The following is a 6,077-nucleotide window of genomic DNA, read 5'->3' on the forward strand; positions in this document are numbered from 1 at the left end:
TCACAGAATTTTTTTTCATACTACAAAACTGAAATTCTGTATCCATTAAATACCAACTCCCCATTTCTTCCCCTGCCCCTAGCTCCTGGCAACCAGCACTATACTTTCTGTCTATGAATTCAACCATTCTAAGTGTCTCATAGGAGTGGAATCGTACAGCATTTGCCCTTTGTGAATGGCTTATTTCATTTAGTATAATGTGTTCAAGTTTCATCCATGTTGTAGTATGTGTCAGAATTTCCCTCTTTTTAAAGGTTGAATGATATTCCGTTGTATGTATAGACCACACGTTGTTTAATCCATAGTCTGTAGTGTTTTCCAACACCAAAAACCAATTCTCCAATTTTGTGGATACCAGCTGGGTGTCCAACAATTCAATTCAGTTCTGACATGGACTCCCCAGAGTTAGCTCAAACCTACAGCTTAGGGGCTCAGTCCCAGCAGCCAGCCCCCACTTCAGATGCTAGTCACGTGTCCCTGGCTTTATACTTCTGACTGACATTGGCCCCCTCTTAAGATTTGCTAGAATGCCTCACAGAACCCAGGAAGGTACTTTAGTTACATTTACTGGTTTATTGTAAAGGGTACAACTCAAGAACAGCCAAATGGAAGAGATGCACAGGGCAAGGTATGGGGATGGGGCATGGAACCTTCATGTGTTCACCAGCCCAGAAGCTCATCAAATCTCATTGTCAAGAATTTTTCTAGAGCTTAATCTCCAGCTTTCCTCGCTTCCTCAAAGGTGGGGGGTGGGGCTAAAATTTCCAATTCTCTAATCTCTTGGTTTTTTTGGTGACCAGTCCCAGCCTGAGACAATCTAAGGGCTCCATCCTAAATCACCTTATTAAAATAATCTGCATAAACTCAGGTATGATTGAAAGGGGCTTATTATGAATAATAAAAGACTCTCCTATCACTCAAGAAATCTCAAGGGTTTTAGGAACTCTGTGCCAGGAACAAGGATATTTTTATATTATATCACACATAGTGGTGGTGCTTTTTAGGAATGCATGTTACATTATGGTAGAACTGACTGTACTGTTATTTCTCCATTTTGCATGTGAGGAAACTGAGGACCAGAGAGGTTAGGTGACTTCCCAGACTAGTGTTCCAGCTAATAAATGCTAATAAATGGGAGATCCAGGATTCAAACCCAGGCCTTGCTGATTCCATATCTTGTGCCTCAAACACTGTTACCCTGCTTCTTTTATTTCATGGATTGTCACCAATCCAGATGACAATGATTACAAATCAGTTTGGTTATTAATTTCCTGTTGTTAACAGAAGCTACAGTGTCTGAAATCTCTGCTGCACCATCTGGAATTTTTAATAAAAACGAGGAATTTCCAGGGGTTTCTGTACATTGCATATGTGTAATAGCAAGGAGAAAAATTGCTATTTAAAAACAGAAATGCCTCCAGCCACTTTTTTTACACTCCAGGTCAGGGTAAGAAGGGTGCCTGACAAAAGGAAAACTGTTCTTTTGTTTAAGAAAACACTATAAATAGGCTTTTTGGATTATTCACGAGAAGGCTCACTCTGCACTCCCATCTCATATAGTCTGGAAGGAGGAAGTTTTATCAGGAGCGAAATTGCTTTACAAACAAACTAGAGTGAATCAGAGAAATGTCCATTGGCAGCTTGTGAGGAATGGAGTTTTCAGGGCCTTGCAAGGGAAAAGAGGAGATGAAAGAAAGTTTATGGTAGGAAAATGAAGTGTCTCCAAACAGGACAGCAGGTTTCAGCCCCAGAAGAATGATGACTCCTGGTAAATTCCATGTTGGGCCGGCTGAGGAATGCTGAGATGCCTACTCAACTTTAAATGTTTTCAGTTGTGCGCTATTTTGCACTCTCCCTTACCCTCAGGGAAGTCAGTTACTTGCAGCAGGCTCAGGTTGGCTATGCCTTAGGGCATGCAGGTAGAGGCACTGGGTTCCTGAGAGTTGAAAGGTACAGGACAGTAGGGGCCGGAAGTGGGATGTGGAAGGGCTTCAGAACTGGGCTGAGGGCAAGAAGTGACTAGGAAAGTGGAAGCAACCCTGAAAATGACAGAAAATATTAGGGAGAAGCCTGTCCTTCCCCCAGATATCTGGGATAGAGGCTGAGGTTATTTTTGTGGATAATAGAGGAAAGACACAAGGCATTACCTTCTGGGGAGCTAGCCCCAGGGAGTGGTCCTGTATCCGGCCCTGTCTGGGCTGTATACCCTACTTTTGCACCTTAAGGGTGGGTGCTTCATAATAACAAACACAGTCGGGACCCTTTACAGTTATATTTTGTGCATCTCCAGGGTGTCCTTTTCACAGGCTGATGCCCTTCTCAAAGTTATTTTCTTAGTTTTGGAAAGTTAACATGACCACTTTACCAAGATGGCAGTAAAGCGATGTGAGCAAGGGACCACTTTGTCTAATGTGCCCAAAGTCATTGTCTGGGCTTATGGCAGGTCTGTACAGCTGCTCTTTTTTTTGCTTAATATATGCCTTGTCCTCCAGGCATATTATCTTTTAAAATCCTCAAAACAACCTTATAAGGTTGTCTTTGTCCAGTTTTTACAGAGGAAGAAAAAGAGGCTTAGAAAGACTCCAGGTCACACAGGTAGGAAGTGTCAGGGCTAGAATGTGAACTAGGATTCATCTGTCTCTCAAAATTGTGCTTGGCTTGTGACCACAGTGGCTTCTACCTTTGTCCTTGAAAAAGACTGATGGCTTCTTAGATCCATCTTTCCACCTATCATGTCCCTCTGCAAGGCCAGGGGATCTTATGCTTGGGGGCTGCATCAGAGTCACCTGGAGGGTTTGTTAAAGCAGATTGCTGGCTCCTTCCCCACCCCCAGTCTCTCCATGGAGTCTGAGAATTTGCAGTTCTAGTAAGTTCTCAGGTGACCAGAGTAGCTGCTCTGAGGACTACAGTTGAGAAGCACTGTACCAGGCTGATCTTCTTACTGGATAACCTGAGCATTGTCCCCAAGTCCCATGGTGTGCTCTACTATACTCCTGCAGCCAAGGATCCACCTTGTATAGAACTCGATTTGTCATTGTGGGGGAGGAAGGAACTTTTCCTCTACCCTCAAGGTTCTTTCAGACTGGTCTGATGATTAAATAGACATGAGACAGATTAACAAGAGAAAATAACCAAATTTAATACATGTGTAAGTATGAGAACCCCGCATATACGGGAGAGTCAGAGACCCCACATGCAGGAGAGGTTCAGAGACAGAAATGGAAAATGGATATATAAGACATCCCGAGCTAAAGATGAGGTAAGGCACCTTGGGGCCTCAGAAGGTCATTGTAGGGAGAGCACATGTTCAATAATTAGTAGTTTGCCCTGCCATATAAGTAGGTCAAAAAAGGTTATCTGATAATCTCTTATTATGGGTAAGGCCCCTAATTCAAGTTCTTCTAGGTAGTTAAGGGAAGGGTAGAAGTTTCTCTTGATCCTGCAGCTAAAGAAGCCTTTAGCTCAAAACAATCTGCATACCACAGGAGCATATCTTGGGGTGACTCGTTCTTAACCCCCACATCATCCTTTCAGCTTCGGTTCTAGATATCTATCCTGTCATCTTGGCCAGCTCCCCAGCCCTGTCTGGGCCTGGCTAGGTCTGGTCTTGGGGCTGTCCCTTCTTCCTTGTGGGAGCATCCACACCTTCTGTGGCTTGGGCTACACCTCAATGCTGCTGAGACCTGATGGGCTTGAGGGGGAGGAAAATAGGCTCTGGGAGCTGAAATAGGGCCTGGATGATGCTGGCCTTATCTGCTCCCTCCCTTTGAGAGCCAGTGTGAAGCTTGGGGGTGGGCACTGACTCAGAGGTTCAAATGTTCTCTACAGCAGCTCAGTGGCTCCTTTCCTCCCCCTGCCTTGCACAGATAGCCTTCACCTCGGAAACAAACAGGTTGGAATTCTAAGCAGAGGGAAAAAACATCTTAATATATCAAGTGTCTTTCAGTAGTGGTTTAAACGGCCTGAGAGACAGACTGTCAAATGCAGTCCCTGGACATCCAGACCAATATGCCTCTGCTCCTGATGCCTGTCTCTTGTCTCCACAGTTGGCAGGGGAGTGGAACTGTGTGATGTGTGAGTATGTGAGTGTGTGCATGAGTGGGGAGCAGTACCTTTTGTAGAGGAGGAAACTAAGGAGCAGGTGTGGAGGTCTTGCCTGTAAGGCTCTGTGTGGCAAGGGTGGGGACAGGCAGACTGGGTACTGGGGCTGGAGAGACTCTCACAACAACCCCGTGAGGTGGGGACCGTCATTATTCTGTTTTACAGAACTGGAAGCACAGACACATTAAGTTGCTTGCTTGAAGTTACCTAGGTGGTAACTGGAATGAATGAGATTTGAGCAGACACTTCACTAAAGACTGTATGTGGATGGCAAGTAAACACATGAAAATATGTTCAGCATTATTAGTCATCGAGGAAGTATAAATTAAAGCCACAATGAGACACCACTGCACATCCACCAGAATGGTTAACATGAAAAAAAAAACTGACCGTATCAAATGTTGGCAAGAATATGGAGGGACTGGAACTCTCATACACTGCTGGTGGGAAAGTAAAATGGTACGACCGCTTTAGAAAACAATTTGGCAGATTCCTAAAAAGTAAACATATTCTTCTCATGGGAACTGCTATTCTCAGGTTTTGCCCAACAGAAAAGAAAGCATGTCTCTACACAAAGACTTACACATGAATGCTCCTAGCAGCTTTATTTGTAAAAGCCCCAAACTGGATTGACAACCTAAACATCAGTCAACAGGTGAGTTGATAAACAAATAGTGGTAAACTCATACAGTGGAATAATACTAAGTAATATTGATATGTGCAACCACATGGATATATCTCAAAACAGTTATGCTGAGTGAAAGAAGCCAGAAATAAAAGAGTACATATTGTATGACTCCATTTATATAAAATTCTGGAAAATACAAGCTAATCTATAGTGACAGAAAACAGATCGGTGGTTGCCTAGAGATCAGGTAAGGAGGACTGGGGAGTGCCTGGAAGAGATATTACAAAGGGCACAAGAAAATGTTGAGTGGGATGGAGTTGTTTATTATGTTGATTGTGGTGATGTTTCAGGGGTGAATACGTATGTCCAAACTTATCAGGTGGTGCATTTTAAACATGTGCAGTGTATTGTATGTCGGTTATACATTCACGAAGCTGTTAATAATTTTTAAAAAATCCTAGGCAGCAGTCTGTCTCTAGAGCTGGCATTCTAATTTGTCCCATTCTATTTCGCAGCTGTGCATTACAGAGCGTGGCTGACTATGTGTTTGTCCTGGGTAGATAAAACAGCAATCAGTTCTGTGCTGAATACTTTACATCATTAATCTTCTCATTTGTCAGTCCTCTTCAGGCAAGACCTGTTTGATTTTGCCTGTTTAATGGATATGAAATGGAGAAATTAAGTGACATACTAAAGGTCACATGGATGGGACATGGGAGCAGGGCGGAGCCCTCGCTCTTCACCACGGACATGACATTCGACCTCTCAAGAAAGAAGACAAAGGGAACAGCATACTCAATGGCGTCCAGAGCCTTTGGTCAGAGTCTAAGAGCAGGAGATTTCTCCTTCTCTGTAGGCATCAAACCAGACCTCTAAGAGTCCCTTCATTCTGGTGTCCAATGAGTCTATGAAATGAAAAAAACTTCTATTTCTTAAAGGGCCAGCCGTCTACGTAGACTCCTTTGCCTGCATTTTACAGACAGACCTGGTTCTGTCATTTATCCAGCCTGTGACCTTGAGCAGCTCACTCTCTGGGCCTCTATTTTCTCCTCTGTAGAATCGCAACAATTACACATAATTTCTAGGGTTTGAAAAAAAGATTCAATAAATTAAGGTATATGAAAGTGCTTTAGACACTGATGAACCCTAAGAAAAGTTTGATTGATTGTTTTGGTATTTCATAGCTCACTACCTGCCCCAAATGAGATCTAGTTTCTTTTCAATTGTGGTAAAATATACATGCCGAAAATTTATCATTTTTAACCTCTTTCAGTGTACAATTCAGTGGCAATGAGTACATTCATGATGTTTTGTGACCATCACCACTATCCATTTCCAGAATGTTTTC

At 43.1% G+C, this 6,077-nt stretch overlaps 1 long non-coding RNA gene across 1 annotated transcript in view; it reads left to right on the forward strand.

The window, feature by feature from the left end:
• Nucleotides 1-5,853, forward strand: part of LOC120593291 (uncharacterized) — a 41,450-nt gene extending 35,597 nt beyond the window's left edge. The window contains exon 6 of the long non-coding RNA XR_005650339.1: nucleotides 4,267-5,853. This is a non-coding gene — a long non-coding RNA (uncharacterized LOC120593291). The remainder of the gene's footprint in view (nucleotides 1-4,266) is intronic.
• Nucleotides 5,854-6,077: the final 224 nt, after the last annotated feature.

This window comes from Pteropus medius, unplaced genomic scaffold, assembly GCF_902729225.1.
Source record: "Pteropus medius unplaced genomic scaffold, Ma_sr-lr_union100, whole genome shotgun sequence".
NCBI classification, from domain to species: Eukaryota; Metazoa; Chordata; class Mammalia; order Chiroptera; family Pteropodidae; genus Pteropus; species Pteropus medius.